At 34.1% G+C, this 25,113-nt stretch overlaps 1 pseudogene; it reads left to right on the top strand.

Annotated features, from left to right (window-relative positions):
- Window positions 1-25,113, top strand: part of LOC149564561 (DNA replication licensing factor MCM7-like) — a 163,085-nt pseudogene that overhangs the window by 3,623 nt on the left and 134,349 nt on the right.

Below are 25,113 nucleotides of genomic sequence, written 5' to 3'. Positions count from 1 at the left end.
TGCTGAAAAAATTTCTAACAATCTCCCCCTCAATGTTACCCAAGGGTCTGAGGATTCAATCATGTGACCAAGCTCTGATACCACTTGTTAGAGTGGGGTTTCCATTGCACCAAAAGATTGATTTGTCAATGCCTGATACAACCTCAGTTTATAGTACCCATGAGGTGGTTAAGCCCTTGTCACAAATCTTGAGGAGAGTGTTGAATAAATTTCTAACACAAACCTCATATGGTGCTACTACTACCACAACTTCCACCACTTCTACATCTATGGGATCTTTACAAACAATAGGGAGAGGAGGTGGAGATTAGCCACCTAAGAAGAACATTTAAGTCCCTTCAACTTGTGGAGGAGGTTCTCTACCAGACACTAGAAAAGAAGGACGTGTTGATGCAGAGAAAGAAAATGAGAAGGATAAGGAAGAGGAACAATCTATTGTTAAGGATTCCTCCATAGTGCTAGTCATCAATTTTGATGGAGATGACAATTAGCCAAGAGACAACCCTACAAAGGGTGGACATGATGGTGATCAATAGGCCCAAGTCACTCCAAAGCAATAAGAAGGTACGGATTAAGGTAATATTCCTGAGCATTTTGCTACTAAAACTATGACAATCCCTTTTCTAGCATGAAGAAGGAGACTCCTCCCATAGCTAGAAAGCTATTTGATCCATTAGCTCTCATGTTAGCCCTCAACATCCTCCAGGCTGACTCTTGGCTAGAGGAAACCATTGACAGAAAGAGAAGGAGAATGGTGGAGAGAATTCCACCCAAGAATTTGATTGCACAAGCTATGTAACTACCACAATCAATATCACAAAAGGTGAATAAGCATAAAACACTTGCTTCTTTGGCCACAAATCTAGATATAGGGCATATGGTAGTAGAGATAATTGAATCTTAGAAGGAGGGAATAATTGAAGACTTAACTCCAAGTTATTTCCAAATAAAATCAATTGATATAGGTCCACTAGTACATGATTCTACGGTCAATATATTAAAATCCAAAAACATTAGGATTGAAGATAGACTGGAGGAGTTGAAGACAACAAAAGAAACATTAAAAGCCTCTAATAAGGAATTAATGGAATACATCATAGTAAAACTTGGACCACTGGCCATGATACCAATAGATAATGCTTCCACAAGCATATTTGATCCCAAGGGTGATGAGATAAGAATGTGTTGGCAAAGTTAGAGCAAGAGAGACATTTTGGGAAAATTGGCCAAAAATGGATAGAAGATATGAAGGTACAAAGGCCTCCTCTTATAGAGAATCTTGGTAATTTGATATTGGATGATGATAATTTGAGGAACACAATGTCTAGTCATTAGATCTCTATGAAGACAGAAACCCATAAGCTAACTGAGGAATTGTCTCTTTTGCAAAAGATTATTTATGAGAAGACAAATGTTTTTATCAGTCATGAGATACTTAAGATAGGGAAGGAGCCATCACAACACTAGAAATAGTTATCTGAATTCAAGAGGGAGAGCTTGGATAAATCTAAGAAATAATTGAATAATGTGCATGGATCTGTGAGTAAAGTGATTAAGGAAACCTATGTATATCTAAAGGATCTAAACACTAAATCCTAGGTTTTTGAATGTGTGAAAGCAGTGGACATCCAATGTATGAAAACCAAGTTTCATAACTTTATTGAAGAATTTGTTGATCCAATTAACTATCAGGATTCTAAAATCTCGGAGCTTATTGCAATAGATGGCACTATGAAGAAAGTGTCAAATAAACTCCAACCCATGATCTCCAAGGTAGAAGAGGTGACAAAGGTGTAATGTCTAGGATGAATAATTGACTATCAAAGTCAAGAGTGTTACATCACTATCTCATGATGTTTCCTAGTCTAAATTTTGACAAGCTTCCCTCTATCTCTATCTCTCTATCTATTGTAGCTATTGTTATTAGCAATTTACTTCACATGTATTTTGTAATAGATGACTAACAACCAATCCTATTTTGATTTATTCCCTTTCAAATGCTCTAAAATGTAATTGTAGACACCCAAAAATTGGCAAAGACTTGAATTATGAAATTCCAATTAATCAATGCAAATTAAGGAGGAAATTAGAAGAACACAACAGATTTCCAAATCAAAAACACATCAAGTCATTAATTATCTATCAAATCGACAAGACCTAAATCAACTTTAAAAGAGGAGAAAAACAATTCAAATTCATAAAATGAAATTCAAAAAGGGAGGAAGAAAAGGAGAAAATGTTGAAAATAAATAAGACATTTATTTATTCAATAAAGTCATTTATCCTCACAAAAGAGAAAATCCCCCTTTTTCATTTAAAAGAATTAGAAATATCCCCATTGATCCTCAAAACCAAGCCTGCTGGATTCTTCCTCCTGGTCTCTTATGAGATATTTTTAGTTTCACTTTCATCCACCAGTTAAAGGTGAAAATCCTAATTCTTACCCCAACCCCTTTCAAAATCATATAAATATGAGGGAAATCCAAGAGCCAAAGGACCCAAGTTTTAGGCATCTGCATTATAGACACACTCTAAGTTATCATTTTAGCATTATCATTCTAGCAAATTCATAGCATTTTAGCATTGTTTTTATGTTATTTAGCATCATTTATTACATGTTAGCTCATTGTATTTCCATTGTCATAGCATTCTAAGAGTTGTTATCCTCATAGAATTTACATTATAGTCATAGATCTTGCATGCATTCTTGTAGATCTGCATTCTAAGCATACTCATGTTCTAGAGCTATCATTGAGATGCTGCTCTAAGAGCTTTCTTAGAAGTTGTAGTTAGGGAAACATGAAAATTTTATAGAATTTACATTTTGATAATGATTTCCTAGGTTTAGTCTAGTTCATTGTCAATCTATCTACATTCTACATTAAAGTTTCATGAATACGTGATTATACCATGTACAAATTGATGCCCACCATGGGGCTTGAGCTCAAAGCCTATTTATTTGCAAATCTTTCAATCTAATCTTTCATTTTAAGTATAGATATGTGTTTCTTACTATTTCCTTGTGCAAATCTAATCGATTACAGGTTCTATAGCGTTCTAGAGGCTTCATATCAGTGAGAGTAAAGTCCTAAAGTCTTCCCTAAACACACAAGGGCTAGATCTAAATCTTCTAATGCTTCTGAGCTCTATTTTAATGCTTCTGAGAGATATTCTAACAATTTTGAACTCTATTTTAATGCATTTAATCTTTCTAAAGAACTTTTAAATAGTTATGTAATGCTAAGTCTTTTTGTAGCGCTTATAAAGAGTTCTATAATGCATCTCATCATTTCTAAAGCCCATACAAACTATTTTATAGTGCATTTGATAGATTAAATAGTGTATACAAAGCTTCCTATAATGCATATGACTATTCCTATGATGCATCTAGTAAAAATTATAGTTTCGTGAATCTAACTTCTAGATTCGAATATCGTTTGCTTATAGGTCCCTTCTAAGTTAATGAAAGCTCTCAGATTGTTGAATAGTGTGCAATAGGAATGAAGACCCTCCTAAATGCACCTAGCCTTTGCTAGCTCTAAATCAGGTAAGTGGACCTCGACTCTTGTTAATATAAAGTGTGGCATTTCAAAGTTCCAAACATAGCTTAATAGAAGCATTCAATCTCATTGATCTAAAACAGAAGTAGGTCTATGCTCTCAACTCCTTCAAGTTGATCAGAATGCCTAACCTTCTATAAAGATCAGTCACAATTGAATGAGGAAAGAATCCACACATAACTCAACTAGGAGCCTCGTTGTCTTCAGTAGTATAAGGCAGTGTGTACTTTAAGAAACCCCTCCTTTAGAAAAGCTGTAAAAACTTGTCGAAAGGTGTAAAACACCTAACAAAAAATTTTATTTTTTGTGGCAAAAAAAATAGTTTACAAAGAAAAATAATAATCTCCATTGGCGAATCATTCATAGTGTAAAATCTGGGCGAATTGTGTTATTTTAAAACCACAAAAATTTTATACATTGGTGAACAAAAAATAATAATCATAGTAAAATTTTAATTTTTTGGGCAAATCATTTCATTGTATTCAAGGTTAAGAAAAACATATGTGAAGTCAATGGGATTGAAGGTTCACAAAGGGTTTCATCAGCTTGAAGTTGGTGGTTGCAAAACTACAAGAAAGGTTTTAACAAGTGTATCACAATGTCACAGTCAAAGTGAAAGTTAATAGTTTGTGTGTTGTGAAACCAAGAGGAGGGTAGAGATTGCATCATCGTTGGTTGAAAAGATAAAGGAGGAGTTAACATTGCAACTTTTTGAAAAGGAGATTTTGCAGCATCGGTAGTTAAATGATGGTGAACTTTTATGTTGTGAAGTCACGAAAAGGGAGATCACATCATTGGAGGTTTGTTCTAGGCAGTTAGTCTGTTGGTTGTGAGATCATGAAATGTTAATTAAGGAAATTTTTGCATGTTCACAGCAGTTAAAGGTAAAAGACTTCTGGCAGCCACGAGATCATGATGGTAGGGATTTTCATGTTTTGAGGTTTCGATAGAAAGATATGTCATCTTGTGAAGCTGTGAAAAGTTAAGATGAAGCTATCCTTGCCACTTCGTACTGGTTAGAAGGAAATGCGTTTTAATAACTACGAGACCACAATGTGAAAAGTTTAAGTTCTGAACCTATGATAGAAGGGGAATCTCATTGGAAGAGGATATAAGGCTTATCGTAGGGTCCCAAGGGTAAAGTGAATATTTGATTTAATGGTTGCGATAGCCCGAGAAAAGAAAAAGAAGGATTTCACAGTTTCACAAAAAGAATTCAAGGTTAAGTTAAACCACTTGTGGTAGAGCACATAAATAAGGGTTTTGCAACTCATAAGGTTTTATTTTTAAAGCTTGAAAGTACAAAAGAAAATTTTTTCAAATCTATTATCTGATTCCTGATAGTTGATGAGTTGACATTCTAAGGAAAATGAAATAAAGGAAGTACTTACTACTAGTCGATATCCATGCACATGCAAGCTTTTAAAGCCATTAATGTTGTGGCCCGTTACCAAGTTGCAGAAAACTAGTATAGTAGTACTACTATAAGCTAAACATCCAAAGACTATTCAAGTACCAGTTATCGAAGCAAAAGATTTACAATGAGAATTGAATTCTCAGATATCTATAGCTAACAGAGCAAAAAGAATTTCTAGTAAGATCAGAATGGTAGAAGTAGAATCAGCAGTAAAGAAGGGCACTACAGAGGGCATAAAGGTTTCATTGTCAGCCAAATTTGCAGAAGAATGGTTGAAGATTCTCCCTAAATCTTCTAATGCTCAAAGTGCTAATGTCCACGTGTTTAGAGACCCTTACAGCTTCTGTAGAGATGCTCAAGTACCAAACACCAATGGAACTAAATTGTTCTAGTACTTTTACAAGAATAGGGTGCAAAAGGTTCCAATCTCAAAATCATGGACAAAGAACCTGGGGAAGTTGATAATGCTAGAGGTGTGTTGACTTTATCAAGGAACTGTTAAATGCATATAATCCAACCACTCGGTCCTTTCATAGAAAGGATATGAGCATTCTCTGTATGTTAAGTAAGGATGCTTTTGTTGAAGCATTTGATTTGCAAGGTCCCATGTCAATTCCTATTAACTTGGAAAAATTAGAAGTAGCATTTCAGAAATAGAGAGGTTTCTATACAAAATAGGCAATGTTGCAACATATCCTGAGGGAAAACAAGATGAAAGAAAAATTCTTGAAAAAGGTTACTAATTTTATACCCTTGTCATATTTTTGTCCATACTTTTAGAAAATAGTTTTTGGGTTGAACAAACTATTGGGAGTAGATGGATCCATGGATGCCTCCCCAAAATTGTATGTGATAGCTCTAGACATTCAGGACCCACATACTAATGTGGGGCATGATTTTGGAATATTCATTGCTGATAGTATTCATCGACAGATGGTGACAGCTCAGCAAGGTGAGCTTGGCAATTTCAAATTTCTACATTACTCATTGCTTATGCATCTCATCCTCTTCTACAATGTGGGCCAGGTGGATTCTAGTTTCATTGAAGCTTTGGAAAATTTTGGAGAGGCATTTCCTGTTCAAAGATGGACAAGATTATGATAGAGGTTCTACTCTTTTTCTAATTCCCTCTCTTTTTATATTAATTTTGTTGCAACTATTCATAGAATGTTAGGTTCAAATTGGAAAGATTACCTAGGTTAATCAAGAAGATTGTTAGACCAACTATGTGTTTTGATGATGAGGGACCAATTGATCATGATTGGGGCAATGCCTTTTTGTTATAAAAATGTATAGTGATTAGAATTTTTGGTTGTTCCCAACCCCCTCATTTCTTGCCGAGATATGTACCAGAGAGGGTGGGCGTAGTGGAAATTTTCTGGTAGTTGTTATCTATGAATAGAGAAAATCTAGGGCCAACCATCAAAAAGGGGTCTTTTCTGTGTGGAAATTTCAAAGTAGGGGATTTTGAAATTGGTAAAGAGGCCATTGAGGAAGTTGATGCCTTCCTAAAAGAGTTAAATTTCCCCACTGCCCCCACTAGGGTTTATGACCCATATAACATTGTTAGAAGTGCTCTTAAACAAATGAGGGGTTATAATGTCATCATTGGAAGGAAAATTTGGGAAGAGGATGTCATTAGGGATAAATTGGATGAAGATTTCTATGCTAATAGGATGCAAAAGTGGAGAGAAATCCTCTTAGTAGAGGAAGAAATGAAGAAAGTAGATCCTAATTTCTAGGGATTCTATTTTGATTTACCCTATTTTTGACAAATCGATAAGTGTATTGAGGAGTTTGATAATATTATGGCTCAAGTTCCTCAAAATGCTAGAGATAGGATAAACTCTTCTTCTCCAAAGGTAGATGTTGTATTGGAAATTAGTGATGAAGAAGATTAGCCTGGCCCTTCAGACTGGGATAAAAGGGGCAAGAAGAAACAAAAATTGATTGAGGTTTCGAAAAAGGCTAGAGAGAAAGCCTTACAAGTGCTTCCAAAAGGAACTGGGTATTTTGATGATGCCAGACAAAAGTTCTTAATTGATCAAGCTACTTGAGAGAAGAGGAGACCCAATAGTTTAGAACTACAGTCCATGATGTTGGATGATAGAATTATATAGGCTCAAGAATTCATGAAGGATGATGATTTTATTAGGAGTCAAGAATTCAAAATTTTTCTGTATAAAGTCAAACAGAATGAACTTTCTTTGCATGTAAAACCTGGAGATAGATGAAAAAGTGTTTGAAATGGTGCAAAAGCTCCAAGTCCATGATCCTAACAATGAAAGCCTCACTATAGAGGAGGCTAGGGAATTGGTACAAAGGAGTGGTATGATAGTTTTCCCAGGATGGGATATTAGTTCATCATTCCTGCTTGATCAAATGAGGAGACACAAAAAATCAATCTTTTATGATGAGATTAATCCATTTGGTGAGTTACAAGGGGCAGGATTTAATATAGATAGTAAGACAATGGCTATTTGGAGTATAGCTCCAAAATTAGAGAAGCCTACCTTGATGGAAATTAAAGAGACACCAGCAGCTAATGCAATTTTCTAGAATGCACATTCAACTTCTTCAGATCAAATTTACAACCTCCAAACCACTGCTACTATGCTAAGCAAGAACAAGATTGATATTCTTAAAGAAAAACTAGTGCAAACATATGAAAAGTACCTTGACACTAGGAAGAAGTATGAAGAGAAAATGAAAAGAACATATGTTCTGCAATAGGCTTTAGAGGAATCAAAAAAGGAGAATGAAGATTTGAAAAGAGAAGAAAGGTCACTATGGGAGGTACAAGACCAAAATATTCAAACTGACCATATAGTAGAAGAACCACATCCAATAACACATATGGATGTGGATGAGTTTGAGATTATGAAGGATGCAAAGATCATGACAATGAAATAGTTTTTGATTCATAGAAGCACTACTTTAAAGAGAGCCTCTGTAAATGTACATAGTATGTACAATACTCTACAAAGTAATGAATACCAATGCTCTGAGGCTTTATCACTATTATCTCCATTATTTGCCTAGTGGGGGCCATACATTCAATTCTTTGATAGGTTAGTTCCTTTACTCACATAGAAAAAGGAACTATCTAAGGAGATCATTGTTCCTATAAATTGAAAAGCATAGCATTGGGTACCCTAGATTTCATTCCAACAATTTTGAACAATGAAGGGTATGTCAAATCTTGGCAAGAGTGGTTTGAATCTTTTGATCTAATATTAGACCATCTAAGATTTGTATCATTTTCAAGGGGTGAATCAAGTGCTCAATTTGTATATGATATGATTTATATGAAATAAAAAATTGAAGCAGATATGAACAAAATTACTGGAGAGGGTAAAGCCATCAAAGATGCAAAATGGACTAAAAACATCAGTGAATTAGAGGCAGTTAGAAATATAGTGTGACATGTTATGGATACAGATATTGCCATCTGGGAGGTTATAGTGGATATCAAAGCAATCCCTTCAATAGAAGATGATTAGCAAAAAAGATGGTGGCCTCGGGGAATCAATTGGAGGAGAAGTGTTGCAGAAGAATATCAAAGAGAAGTTGTTCATCATAACAAATTACCTTACCTTTGTAGAACATTTTCTATGGGTAATGTTGCAGTTAGAACTGGAAGACAGGCTTAATGATCACTTGCCACTTGTCACATTTTGTAATTATTTCCCCTTTTTCTGTTAAAAGATGTTACAAAAGGTTTCAACAATTTGTAATGATTATATTAATTGTTGTTATCTTTTGTCTTTTGTAATGAATCATGATGTAACCTTTCTAATCCTGAAGCTTGTTGCAACTCAAGTGATATAAATATGAGTTCCCAAGGCTTAGAAATGGTTTGATCTATTGTTATTTTTCAGATTAAGTATAATTTTCTTTAAGAGCATAGATTGTTCCAACTCTATGAGTCTGTGTATTTCCATTATGTTTTGTAGTAGTCAGTAGTTCTCTGTGGTGTTAATGTTAATTAAAAGTGTCATTTTCTGAGCTGATATTATGGCCTTTGCACATGTCTCTATTATCTCTTTTTTTATTATCACACAACTAAATCAAGAGAAAGATACAAAAATAACCTTGTGTGAACAATATGAATAGAGTAACAAAAATCTTGAACTCAAATCAAGAGAAAGATAAAAAAATAACATTATGTCAACAATAGAGTAACAAAAATCTTGAACTTAATTTTTGTAAATTGTAATTACAATATGACTAAATATGGAAGAACTGAAGTAGAGTATACCTATAAATTCCTTACAACTAAATGCTACATTGCTAAATCATGATTCACTTCATTGACTCAGTCTCAAATGTGATGCTTCTATATCCCATATGGACTCCAAATCCTGAAACTAACTAGTACTAATAGGTTCCTCTTCATTCTGAATCTAGAATTCAAAATCCATAAAATCTTCATCTTCATTTTGACTTTGAGGCCTAAATTCATCATCAATGTTGGAGTTAGCAATAGAAGGAGAACCATCATCTTTTAAAGTGTTGCAAAGGCCTTGTGTTTCATGTGTGGAATTCCAAATGGCCAATGAACTATCATAAGGAAAATCTCTAACATTGTATTGAGTTACAAACAACCTCAAGCAAGTTTCCAAATTTTTGTCTAGTTTGTTTCTGACATTTGATTTCAAAAACCCCAATGCACTGAAAACTCTCTCATCTTCCACCAACCCTAATATCACTATTTGACATAAATAAGCAAGTTTGAAATATTTTGATATTGAAGTATGTAATTCTTCACTCTAACTTATCCTTTTCTAGAGCCTTGTTATTGCACCAGGATCAAATGGATTCTCAAAGTTTTCCATCTGTTGTTTCATACACAATGCAAAAAGTTTACATTGTTTTTTAAGATTATTCGAATCTAAGATTCCTTGTATTAGTTGTCCATTGCAATTTGTATGATTTGAAAACTGTGTTATCAATTCATCAAGTTTATTATGAAACAACTTTGCATCACTTGGATTATGTCCGAAGTGTTTCCAAAATTGAGGAAACACACAACTCATGGCTTAAAGAATTTCTTCTTGAGGGAATTTTTCATGAATCTCACTTGAAATTTGGTAGGAAATAGACTTCACATTTTCACTAACAGATTTAACAATCTTGTCAAAATCATCCTTTCTAACTAGTAGTACTCTGCCTCTCTTGGTTGTTTTAGATTGGTGCATTGGTATTTCAAATCCTTTCACAAACACACATAGCTCATTTTTTCCATTGAGTCATAAAAAATTATCAGCATGATTCAAATCTATAATTATCTCCCAACTTGAAAAAATTGGGCTATGACCTAAGAGATCTGAATACAAAGAATCTAGAGCCATGCATGTTATTTTACGTAAATCACAATACTCATGAATATACATATTTCTGTCTTGGGCTTTCTTAACAAGTTTTTTCATTAAATCTAGCATGGGGAGAAGACTGGCTAAAGTTAATAGGTTCTCTATATCACTTAACTCATTTAACAAATTAGGAGCTTTGTCCATTTTAAGGCGTTGCTCATATAGAACTCCAATCAAGGATTGTTATTCTGCTAGAACTCGTTCTGCTGGTCCATGCAAAGATATCCATCTGGTCTCAAAATCCTTGAGAATCTTATTTCCTACTGTTACTCCCTCAGGAAAAATCTTAAATTCTGCAAAGTGTTTAGAACTTTTGCAAAAGTACAAGTGGAGCTCACAGATTAGATCTTCAATTTTTGACACAATAGGAAAAGTATTTATAATATTATATGCTAAATTCATTCAGTGGGCCATGCAGTGTATGCCAAGCATGTAAGGTGCAATACTAGTTTGTAATCTTGCACAAAGACCAGTCCTTTGCCCTTGCATTACTGTAGCTCCATCAGCTCTGACACACACTAACTTCTTTGCAATTGTCAAGTCATCCATACCAATGATTTCATTCAAAGCTTTCTTAACTTCTAAATATAAATTTTCTATAGTTGAATTGGCCCTTATTTTATGAACACAAAGTAGATTAGCTTGATGGACATGATCTTTTATAGTATATACATGCATACAGACCCAAGCATTGTTATCCACCGCAGTGACTTTATCTAAGGATAACGAAATGAACTTGGATTCTTTTACTCTCTCCTGTACATTTTTCTTTTTCAGCTCAACAAGATAGCTTTCCATTTCCCATATAGCATATATTAACCAATGTGACATAGGATAGTAAGGAACTCTCAAAAAAGATAATAAATTACTATATTCTAAAAAGTCTCTCATAGGATGCCCTCTAGATAGAATATGAAAAATAACACTCATCTAAACAATCTTTGCCAAGTCTGCATCATTGATGCATGTTGAAGCCCATCCTTGATTGGATTGCCACTACTACCATGACCAATTACTACTATTTTCTTGAAATGTTCTTCATATTCTATGACATACTTAACATGAAGGCATTCTTCCTTTGATTTCCATCTCATTGTTGCTACTTCCTTTCCATCTATGAATTTTTTTTCATAAACCTTACCAATATGTTTTTCTATAGTGTCGAGCTTTAGCTACAACATTTTCTCTCTTTTAGTTTTTCAGGTACAAATTGTACACATGCATTCTATTGGTGGTTTATCATTGTTTGTGACTGGTTCAATAAACCAGTACTTTGCTACCCAATCAACCTGGAAAGTCCTTTTCATTTCCCACTCTCGCCCCATTTTTACATTCCTTTTTCTTTTCTTCCTACCAACATCAATATCATCTTTTGTTACAACATCTTCTATTGTTTGAACATTGTTATCCTTGTTTGATGCATTTTGATTTAATTGAATAACAACCTGGTTTTCTAGTGGTGGTGAGGTATTATGATTTCCTTCTGCACTTGTACTTGCACAAGTTGGTGGACTAGAAACATTGTCAATTCCAAAGAAAGCCTTTATGGTAGTATCTCTAAGTTTTTGGCATTTTGATTTAAGATTAATCCCTTCACTACCCTTCAGGGTCTTACCCTTGTCAACATGTAGCCTTCCATTGACAACCCCTTCAATTTCACTTCCCACAGACTGAGCAATATTAGTTACAGACTCACTCTCCCCTGACATCTCAATCCACTGACAGTCTATTTACTTCCTTGAGAATAAGCAGTATTACTTTCAGACTAGGAATTGAAACTTTAAAAAAAGAAGTTAAATTTCAAATCTAATTTTTGACAGTTGGTGAATTGACATTCCATGGCAAAGGAAATAAAGGTGGTCAATATCCATGCATGTAAGCTATAAAAACCATTAACTTTTCTAGCAACTTCCAACATTGTGTCCACTTTTTGAAAAATTTCTAATGAAAATGAGATAAGAAAGGAAATTGTAGATAAGCTTCTTATTAAATTAAACTAGATAAGCTAAAGGAGAGTATTATACAACACATACCACTACTTGTGGAAGCTATCTTTGGAGTCTGAGTCATGCTTGTGATGTGTCCTATGCTGCCAAAAATTTGATGGAGTGCGAGCAGTATTTAGTGAATGTCTCATTGCTTGGGCAAATTCGGATTTATACATATTACAAATCAATTACCAATTTACCATGCCAAATGAGCTGACTCCTCCATGTAAAAATGAAAGTGTGTTGGTGAAATTAGTTGACTCCTCCATGATAAAATGAAAGTGGGATGGAAAATTCCCCCATACTGCATGAAATGAAAACTTGAAACCTGATGAACATTACCTAGTCGGTTGTGTGAAAGGCAAATACTGCCAGGAAAAAACTCAAACGTAATGTTTGCCTTGGCAATTACAATGCTCGACAACTAGGTAAACTCAACAAAGCTTGGTGACCAAGGAAATCATGGAAGGGCTCACAAATTGCCAAAAATAACACTAGCAAAACCTCAAATTTGCCAAAATACAAAAATTTGCAACTATATTATAACCTAGTATAAGGGTTGGTGATTAAAACTTTGGGTTTGTTGTGTTTGGGAAGCCAAAATAGTAGGGATATGATCTCATTCTTCTCGAATGATTAGATTCCCAAACTTGTTTGTGATTTCCATTTCTTTCTTTCCACTAGGTAGGATTATCTAGCCATAGAAAGGCTACCTCTCGATTTGCCTTAATAGGGCCGGTGAGAGGGATTGCCTCCCAATCTTGTATTCCCAATCAAATGCAAGCCACCCATGTTTGGAATATAGCCTTCCTCTAGTAGTTCCACAAGGGATTGCACCAAACCTCCTTAGTGTTGGTGGGAAGCTCTTTTTTACAAGAGAGTTAAATTTGAACATAGTTAGTTAAACACTAAAACTTGCTAGTCATCGACTTTAGATAACCTTGTTAAGAAGCTCTTTCCTTTCACTTTATAGGTGTGTGTGGTTTTATGTTTTGCTTTGATTTATACTACTATTATTCTTGGATATGTCTTAAAAATTTAATAAGAAATACCAGTGTGGATCACTATCCTTCTGAAAGATGCAACTTCAAACTGACATTGAGAAACCAAGTCCAAAACAAGAACATTGTTGAAAAACCTTGAAGTAGCACATATACTACATAAAACAGTGCTTTTGAATATTCTTGTGATGCTTTTGATCTTTTTTATGATACATATTCCTGTAAAACAATGCATCTAATCTTTTAAACAACACATTTTCCAAGGCAAATAGTGAATCTAAGCCTTTAAACAATGCATTTACCAAGTAAAACAATGCATTTGAATTATTAAATAGTGCATATGACAATTAGAATAGCACATCTAAGCATTTAAAAGTGCATATGACCTATTAAACAATGCATTTAATCAATGTTGTGACGTATCTAAGAAAAGACATAAAACAGAGGCCATCTACATGCATGGTAATTGTGAACAAATGACAAATTTGGATACCCTTTTCCTTGGTAGTATTTTAAAAGCCTAAGAGATTCCATAATTAACCAAAAACATCTTTTTGAAACAAGCAGAGCTACAAACATCATTATCAACCCAATAGTTTATTGCTTCATTTTGCACATCAAGCTAGAAATGTTTGGAGACACACATTTGTCACCTACTTGACTTTGCAAAAGTGAACTTATCTCATCAACATTGTCAAACACCCTGTCCGACCTAGCTTGTTACTCCAAAAAGATTGCAGTCAACGAATATCCTCACATTTTGAAAATGAGTAAGAACTAAAGGAATTTAACTCACATTTCATGCCACCACCTAGAACTAGTATAGCTACAAAATTGAGATGGTCACTTATATGATTGAGTGTTAGAATAGCCTGTAGAACTAGAAAATGCACAAAAACTCTAAATCTCCTTGAACCTACTACACCAATAGATCGCTTGCCAAACATAGTTACTCATGAATTACCCTTGTTCAACTAAAATTTAGACTCCTCAGCCACAATGGGTTCATTTGTCACATGGGATGACAAGAATATCGAAACTAAAATTGAAGATTTTCAACAAAATCCTGAACTTGTCAACATCATGGACAAGATACTCAAGAAATACAAGGAGCTATACTAACATTAGCAAAACAAGGTGCAAAATTGCCATCTGATTTTGATTTGACCAACTTGAGATGAGACAAAGAAGAGTCACCCCTAGATGTTGTCACACAAAAATTACAAGATCTACAAATGGAAATGGAAAGAATGAAGTGAGGAAAGATGCAACTCGCAAAATTTAGCCTCAAAAAGGTGTGTCCTCTCCCTTTCGATAAGAACATTACCTTCATGCCTTTCCCACAAAATGTACAAATACCAAAATATGACAAATATTTTGGCACATTAGATCCACAAGATCACCTCAAACAATTATATACCCTAAGTATGGAATTTGTCCATGACACGACATACCTGATGTGTCTGTTTCCTAGGAACCTTGGAGGGCAAGCCATGGAGTTGTTCTCCAAGCTACCCTCCAATATCAAAACCTTTGACCAACTGGTTTCCATATTCATCTCCCAATATTCCTACAATATTAAAAGGGAAGTTACAATGATCAACTTATGCAACACGAAACAACTTCCTAGTGAGTCATTTAAGACCTTCCTATAATGGTGGAGACATACATTTGCAAAGTATCATAAAGACATACTAGACAAAGAGAAGACTGACATCTTCATTAATAATATCTCCAAATTGATGAATTATTGGCTCCAACTCCAAGGGCCTAAAGATTTCAAAACTACCTTAGAAAAATGCCACTAAGGTAGAAGAGACCTTACTAAATAATGACATCATTAAACTATCAAATTATGGTAAGGGCTTTTCAAACAATTCCACACAGACTCATAATTCCTCTAGTCAAGAAATCGATAAACAAAAGTCATGGTAGAGAAACAACAACAAGAATATTGCTAATGATGGGATGGCTGAAGCTAACCATGTCAAACCTCAAACCAATCTAAGTCAGTCGTATCCTATTGTCAATAATGCCAACTTAAACACATCTCGAAAAGATAATACATGTCCATTCTATCAATGTAATGTGGAAATTCCCTCAATGTCTAATTAGCAAGTCGATTACAATCAAGCTTCTCCTCCTTGCAGATATCAATCTTCTAATATACCTAAGGAGTATACTCCTATCGGGGTGTCTTACAAAAGTTCCTTGCAAACTCTCTTGGTAGATGAAATCATTATACTTCCTAAGGCCAAACCTTATGAACCCCAAGTAAAGCCAAAGTGGTGGAATGACAAGCACATTTGTGCCCATCATCGAAATAGGGGGCACCTAACAAACAATTGTTTTGCCCTTAAGGGGGCAATACCAAAATTAATCAATGATGGAACCATTGAAGTAAACTATCTTACCAATAATGAAGACCACATGACCTTCAAGAACCCTTTCAAGAGCCATGAAAAGGGGGAATCCTCCAAAGCTAATCAAACTAAGGTTAATTACATGCATCATTATGAAAATACCATTAACATGATCTCCAATTTTGATGATGCTGTAAATGTTATCATAGTTAAGGACAAAAATAAGAAACAATCATCAAATGTCATCACCCAAGGCCAAGACTCTAAAGTTTTTCTACCAGGACCTATGACAAATCTCGATCATGCAATTGTAATTTCCTCATTGCCTAAGTACAACCTGGTCAACCAATTACTTAAGACTCTAGCCCATATCTCCATTTTTGAACTATTGCAGATCTCCTCAGAGCATAAAGAAATACTCAACAAAGCCTTAGTGCCAAATGACCTAGATGTGAGTTGATTTCAAAACATGGTTAGCAATCTAATTGCTCCTCACTGTGTATCTTTTTCAGCCCAAGATGACATGTCTGTCATCTAGCTACAAAACTCTTTGTTGCATATCAAAGTCTTTATCCATAGAAATAGAGTTAAGAGAGAACTAGTTGACGGTGGGGCATGCCTCAATATTTGCACACTCAATTTAGTAAAAGCCCTAGGGTATACAAAGGATTCTATTGACCCAAGAAAGAAAATCACCATCAAAGCCTATGACCATGAGGAGAGATCCTCTAAAGGCATGGTTATTTTGCCAATTAGAGTAGGACCATTTGTGAAAGAAACTGTTTGTCAAGTCTTAGACCTACAATTAACTTATAAAATCCTGTTGGAAAAAAATGGGATAAAAAAGAGATGGTCCCTTAGGGAAAGGGATAGGCATTGTCAAACATCTGATAACACAATGCAGGTCCAACAAGTCCAAAATAGGGGTAGGATATGGTGAACAAGACAAGACACAATTCTCTTTCAAGGCTCATGCTAAGCATAGTGATTCCTCCTCTTCCACCTTGGTGTGGGTACCTAAACAAAGGAATGGTAATAGGAAAAAAACAAATGACATCATAAATGTAAATCTATCCCTCTCAAGTTCACATCCCACCCATAACAAAGATGATGATGATTCCACTAAATGGGAATTTGAATCATTATCCAAGGAGTCTCTCCATGACAAAGAATGTGATGTTGTTCACATACCCGCATCTAATAGTTTAGCTACACAAGGAACAACCTCTTGTCTAAGACCCACTTCATCAAGAGTTAGTGTACAACAGAGCAACTTAGAAGATGATGAACATATTGAAGGTTTTCAGTTTCAAACCCTATTTCCTAACTTCTTGCTAATAGAAGTTGAAGATGACTACTACAAGCCTCTCGCAAGCTCTATTTTTCTTGATACTCTAGAAGAAGGTCATGTCATAGATCTAACAAATACAACATATGAGCCATCCATTGAAATCATGTCTTTAAATGCCACTAATCCCTTTCCATATTATGAACCACTCTCCCTAGTTCACCCCAAACTTATTAACTAGGATACAATTGAGGTTCAGCACATTCCTCATTTTGACACTAACCATCATGTTTTCATCTACCTTAACATGGTTGAACCATCTCATCAATGAAGAACAAAAGAGATGCATATAGTTGGGTCTGATATCAATCACCTCAGTCACACTAGAATAGGTCAAGCATTTCATGGCATTAATGATCACTACCAAGTTGTAGTTGATCTCGAGAAAAAAATAGAAACAAATAGAAGTGATGCATCCCAAAGTGAAAACCTAGCTATGGCACCCATGGATGGGGTGATTGATACCTTACCCAAACACCCCGAGGAAAGATCTTCTATCTTGATTGAACCAACAAAGCAAGTCAACATTGACACAGAGAAAGAACTGAGGGTCATTTATTTAGCATAGTCCTTAAGCATAGAAGAAAGAAATGCATTTGTTCACTTCTTTGAAGAAAGACAGATAAACTTTGCGTGGTCTTACACGGAATGCCTAGATTAGACCCAACTTTAATCCTCCACCATCTCAACATTTCTTTGAATGTCAAGCTAGTAAAATAAAAGCTTAGAAAGATGCATCCCCATATAGCTCTACTAGTCAAAGTAGAGTTAGAGAAGTTAATTAGCACCAATTTCATCTGGCCCTTGGCGTATGCATCATGGATATCCAACATTATTCCCATATCAAAGAAGAATGGTAGCATACACATCTGCATCAATTTCCAAGATTTAAACAAATCATGTCCTAAAGATGATTTCCATCTTCCCAACATTGACACCATTGTAGACCTGACAGTAGGTCATTCCATGTTTTCACTCATGGAAAAGTTTTTTAGGGTATAATCAAAAAAGGATAGCACCAGAAGATCCAGAGAAAATATCCTTTACTTGTGCATGGGGCATGTTCTGTTGGAATGTGATGCCCTTTGGGCTAAAGAACATTGGCACCACCTATCAACGTGACCCATGGCTAAATAGCTAAAGGAATGAACCCGATGTGACTATTTGTTCGATTTATTAATTAATTTTAAACTCCTAGAACTGTGCTTCTATGATTTCTAAATTAATTAATAAATCAAGAAAAACATCACATCTGGTGCAAAAATTTGGCTAGATAGACTTCGCCTATCAACGTGTCATGACTACTATTTTTCATGATATGATGCATATCTTTATGGAAAATTATGTGGATGACATCCTCGCCAAATACCATAGTCAAGAAGAACATCTCCCCATATTGGCCAAGATATTCACCCGCCTAGAAGCATTTAAAGTTAGGCTCAATCCTAAGAAATGCACTTTTGGCATCAAATCAAGAAAGCTTTTGGGATACATTGTCTCAGCCCAAGGGATAGAAGTTGACCCTAAAAAGGTCCAAGCCATAATCAGCATGCAACCTCTGAAAAACCTAAGTTAGTTACACTCTCTTTAAGGTAGGCTTCAATTAGTTCGTTGGTTCATTTCTTAGTTGGCAGAAAAGTGTGTACCTTTCACCCACTTACTACACAAAGACATAATTTTTCAGTGGGATAATCAGTGTCAGAAAGCTTTTGACTTACTCAAAACCTACTTGATGAATCTGCCCATGTCAGTATCTCCAGTATCACACAAACCTTTGTTACTATACATTTCTCTAATGAATAAATCAATCAAAGCCCTCCTAGCCCAAGAAAATGACCAAGGAAAGGAATAGGCCATCTATTACATTAGTCATACCTTGGTCAATTATGAGCTCAATTAATCTTTTATTGAAAAGGCATGCCTAGTCATAGTTTTTGTTTCCCAAAAGCTACGTCATTATCTTCTAACACACAAAGTCAAACTCATCTCCAAAATTGACCCCCTCAAATATCTTCTCAGCAAAACAACACTAACACACAAATTGGCCAAATGAGTGATGATCCTAAGTGAATTTGAAATTGAGTACATTGATAGGAAAGCAATAATAGGATAGGCCATTGCCAATCAATTGGTAGAGATTCCTATAGAGAGTTCAAATCCTATCCTAGCTGATTTTTCAGACATGCACTATAATGCCCCACCAAGGGATCCAAAAAAAATAACCTAAAGTTTTACTAAGTTTTCCAACATTGTTTTTTTAAACAAGAAAGAGTAACAGACACATCAAACACATAGTAGCGGAAGCAATAACATACAATCAACTAAAATATACATAACAGGTTACATTCCTTAAGGATCCCATGATGTTGAATTACATTTAAATATAATTAAACTATGTCTAACAACTACCATATCCATATGAAAGAATAATGAAAAGTCCAAAGTCCATATTATATATTTGTTTTGAATGCCTCTTGGAAAATGAAATCCAAAATGCTCAATCATCCACTGTACATGTCACAGGATATGAAAGGCTAAAATAATATACATATGTAGAAATAAAGATACATCATCCTCCTCAAATCCATGATACAAAGTACAGTATAAATAAATGAAACCATCCACCATACATGATACATCCATTCATCATAAAAGATATAAACATCCAACATGAAATACATCTATACAATCATAAAACACAACTAAGTGCATTGTTCCTCCCAACCATCAATAGCATCATAAGACCATCATGGGCCCTAGCCATCCCCCATGCATAACATCCCAAGCCACTGATCATATCATCGGTACTATCATAATAGGGATGTCACTACAAAACATACTACAACATAAGCATAAAGAAATCTAACATACTAGAATAAAGCATAAGATGATCCTACAAAGTAGATAGCATCACCTATCACATGTTAATCATCAATATAAGGAAATGCATCAGTAAATAACTTCATCTAAACATGAAAAACAAGCATCCCGAGAAGCTCCAGCCACGGTGACTGCGAACGAATCTCAATGGTAAGAGTAAAAGGCACTATGACCTGACCACGTGGAACCTAAATGGCCCACTCCCACTGTGCTGAGAAAATAGTCTCAAGTCCCAAACAAGAAACCAAATCACATAACACCAATACTCTCTAAGTCCAGGATATGCTAAAAGTATACTAACTCAAAGGTTCCAAAATAGGTCGACATCTAATTCCCATATGCACACAAGACACGTAGGAAACCTACTAGGTAAGTAGGCAAGTCTCATTGCATGAATCATGCTCGGAGTTACCCAAGCAATCCTTTAGGACTCCTGAGTCCCTAGTGATCCCACTATGGCCACTAGTATCCTCTCATACTGACAAGGCATACTACGGAATGCAAGAATGCAACCAAGCATTCTCTCTACTCCCATCCTAGTCTATACTAGCACTTGAGGCATGAGCAAGAACATACAAGACTCTTATTAGGTTCATTTTAATCCCCATTTACTGTAATGTTTTGATTTATTAAACAACTTACAATGAGTTACCCTGACAGCCACTTAGGGTCTCGGCCCCCATTGCAAGCCACTTCCCGACACTACATATAGATTACCTACCCTAGGCTCATAAATCACAAATCAAAGAATCATAGTAAAATCATCTCAGTCCTATACAAGTGACTGGAAAGCATCATAAAGATAATCATAATAATCACATCAGTGCTCTGCAAGCAATTGGAAAGAATCAAAGATAAATCACAATATCCATTGGTTCTTAACAAGCAACCAAAAAATATCCCAATAATACTAATCAATGACTCACAATGGTTAAGTCGAACATATCACAACATGACATCATCAAGATCAAAGTAAACACTTCAGTCCCATCAAGGCGACTGTAAAGTAATCCAAGTATAACTGATTGAGGACTCAAAAATGGTTAAGTCAGATATCTCATAAACATACACTTCAGCTTTTCACAAGAACACTAGGAAGCAATAACGAATAGTAAATACATACATGTCATAAAGAATACCATCACATTACCATGGTTGGATTTAAAAGATCAAGATCCAAAACATCATAACATCACAATCACATAAACCCTGAGCCTTTGGTAACAACTTAAGACTGGTCAAAGCTAGGACAAACCCCAAAATCCCAAATCATAGACAACACATAGAAAACATAATAGTCTCATAGTCTAGTTTGATTTGAAAACACATAGTTTTGAGTTAAACAATAAGGTTTCAGTTTTCAGTGTTTGTGTTCAAGTAAATACTCTCATAGTTCACCCTTACAATTATCCCATTCTTATTTTTAAATAATTCACAAAGTTACCCCTATTTGATTTAGATCGATTTCCTAAAAGGATCTCGAGGCAAGTTATTTATTTAACCTATTAAAATAAATAAGTAATTTCAATCCAAACCATATTATTAAAATAAATCTACAATTTCCATTTAACTATATTCATCATTAATTAAATTTAACTAAACTAATTTTAATTAAATTATTTAATAATTGATTGACTAAACACTTATATTAATATTTCATTAATTATCAATTTATTAATATTTAACAAAACTCTTAAAAAATTAATAATTACAAAAAAAACTCTATTTAAATATATTTAATAATTATATTATAACTATTTATTAAAATCAAATAATAAAATTTTATTTAACAAATACTATTTAAAAATTATCAATAAATAATATTAATTTAAAATTAAATAAGTTTAAATTTAATAAATAAAATAAAATTTTGTTTTTTTTTTTAAATATGCATATAAAAAAGGCTGATGACCTTCCCTTAAAGGGTTATTCGTAGCGTACCCTGCTACTGCAATCTACGACAGTAGTCGCATGTGGCTCCAAGTGCAGGTACATGGGGTAATTTATGTTTTTTTAATTTTTATTAATATAAATATATATGTTATAAACTTTGTTTTATATCAAATTTAATATAACAAATTCCCCCCATTAAAACTTTTCATAATTAATTTTATTTTTATAACAATTTCATAATTCTAGAATTAAATTAATCAATTGTATTTAATAATTTAATTTTTTTAAAAAAATTATTTCAACTTACAAAATCTATTTCAAATGATACCCCTTCCATACATACATATATATATTTATATATTTACAATTTTAGTCTAATAGGATAAAAATGTTTAACTATCCAAATTTCTAATTAATTTTTTTTCTTTTATTTCAAACCCTTTCCTGGATTTAAATTCTAGTTTCTCCAAAATCTATAGAATGAGGTTTCCTTTACTATATTTTGAATCTCTACGAACACATAGGGATATTAACATACATTTAGTAACTAATTGTGTGTTCGCAATCATTAATTAATTAAATTACTTTTTTTTAATTTCCACTTGACTTCTCCTTTAATTAATTTATTGAATTTTAAATTCATGTGCACTTTATGCAATTAAAATATCTTTATTAAATTCACTTGTTTTATTTTTTTAAAATTAATTTCTTATATTTTGATCTCATGCACGCATCATGCAAACTTAAAAGTTTTTCATAATTTAATAACTTTTCACTTTTTTAAAATTTATTTTCAAAACTTAATTGATAAAATATTTATTAACTTAAATAACAATAATATTTAGCATTTATTTAAAAATGCACTCTAAATATATTATTATTAAATAAAATAAATATTATCACGTTCTAAATTATTCTTATAACTTTTATCTCCAAATTTAATTAATTTCTTAATTAATTAAATATTAAAATATCATAATAATTTTTCATAAATTTAAACATTAATTTAATCTTTTAATTAGACTTAATTAATAGAAAATTCACCAATGACTCATAAAGCAACATACGAAAACCCATCAAAGAAAAACACATACAAAATCAAACTAAAAGGTTTTAATCAAGAATTAATGTCATTCAATGCATTAGGAGGGTACACAACTCAGATACGTGTCCTAATTATTAATTAGAACAAATGGCTTAAGGGTTTATGATTTGGACTTAAGAATTTATCTCCCCTCTCTTACCATTGAGATAATGCGATAGGGTACACTCATCCTGGCAATTCAGGGAAGTTGATACCCAGTGCTTGCAACCTACATAAAATCCATGCATGTACAAACACAATATTCTAAGCTAAATAGGCAATGGAAGGAAGTGGTGCATCGTGTAGATCCTAACTAGTAGGTGACTAGGACTCCCTTCCTTAACCACATCAGAAATGCCATACATAAAGAAAACAAAAACGCACATGATACACATGCAGTACGGGGTAAGTATCCATAAAAAACCACATATGATAATCCTTCTAACTAATCATCATCAATAACTGAAATCACTGAATAATCATCATGCATACATGAAATATAGAGTACCAAGTAATCTCATCATATAATTAACTAAATCTGAAAGTATTGCTACTAAACATCAAGCATAAAACTGGCCTAAAAGAGTTTGGTAATGATAATAAAAAAATGTAACTTGGGGGCAGGCACTACATGCACATTCTTCAGACAGAGCCAATAACATGGAAATTCTATTTTGATGGTTCCTACACACATCATGGATCAGGCGCCAGTATTTTTTTCATTATGCCACCAGGTGTTACCATCTCTAAGTCTTACAAAATGCTTTTCCCTTGCACTAACAACATGGAAAAATATGAAGCTTTGGTCTTGGGTCTCAAACTAGATTTAGAGTGGAAACAAATAGCACTAGAGGTTTATGGAGACTCCCAGTTGATCATCAATCAAGTCACTGACACTTATCAGACCGAAAATGAAAAGTTATTGCCTTACAAACATATGGTTGACACCCTCAAGGCATATTTTGTTCATATTACTTTTGAACAAATTCCTAAAGATAAAAATAGAGCAGTAGATGCTATGGCCACCTTGGCCTCCTTACTCCAACTCTCGGAGTAGCACAAGCAATATGAGTTCTTAGTAGAAGAGATGGTTCAACACACATTTATTCAACCCAATTCCCTTATCATTTTCCACTTAGATGCTCCTGATTCCCTTTGGTAGGGTAAACTTTAAGCAACCCCCCTCCTGAAAAGGATATAAAAATATTGGCGAATCTTACATTATTTTGAAAAAATAAAATAATTTCTTCTATTAATTGGCGAATCTTACATTATTTAAATATTTTTAGAACTAAATTTTATAAAAATGTGGTGATTTTAAATATTTTTATTTACTAAATTATTACCCAAAACTTTCTAAAATTAGCCAATTGATGAATATTAACCACTAAAAAATACCCTACCCTTTGTTATAACAAAAATTCATTCAACAAACCTCATGCTACACTTTGGTGGCTGATACACTATATAGGAAGGGTCTTGACGGTTCTTTGTTTAGATGTCTTGAAAAGGACAAGTCTAGAGTCACTCTGTAGGAAGTTCATGCAAGGATTTTTGGGTCACACTCTAGTGGGTTCACACTAGCAAAGAAGATTCTTAGGATGGGCTTTTTCTGGTCAACCATGGAAAAGGATTCTATCGACTATATTAAAACTTGCAAAAAATGCCAAATCCATGGTAACCTTGTTCATGCACCAGCACAAGAGGTCAACCCTTTGGCCACACCATGGCCTTTTTATCAATGGGGCTTTGATTTGATTGGATCCATCTATCCACCTTCCTTCAATGGACATAAATAGATTATCACCACCACATAATACTTTACCAAGTGGGTCGAAGCAACGCCACTTGCTGACTCTATAGGAAAACAAATATCTTCATTCTAAACCATATCATTTGTTGGTTTGGCTTATCTTATGCCATTCTCATGGACAATACCTTGTACTTTAAAAATCAAATAATTGATGAATTATGTGAAAAATTTCACATTATACACCACTCCTCGTCAATTTATTATCCCTAAGGCAATGGCCAACCAAAGGCCACCAACAAAACTATTATCAACATCCTCAAAAGAACTATCAATGATATTGTTAGAGATTGCCATTTATAGTTTAACCCTTCCCTCTAGGCCTACAGGATGAGTGTCAGGACACCTATAGGCATGACACCCTTCTCCTTGGTTTATGGTTGTAAAGCTATTC

Source organism: Cupressus sempervirens, chromosome 3 (assembly GCF_028749045.1).
Source record: "Cupressus sempervirens isolate cs-2001-9-10 chromosome 3, ASM2874904v1, whole genome shotgun sequence".
Classification (NCBI taxonomy): Eukaryota; Viridiplantae; Streptophyta; class Pinopsida; order Cupressales; family Cupressaceae; genus Cupressus; species Cupressus sempervirens.
This window is presented reverse-complemented; position numbering and strand designations above follow the sequence as displayed.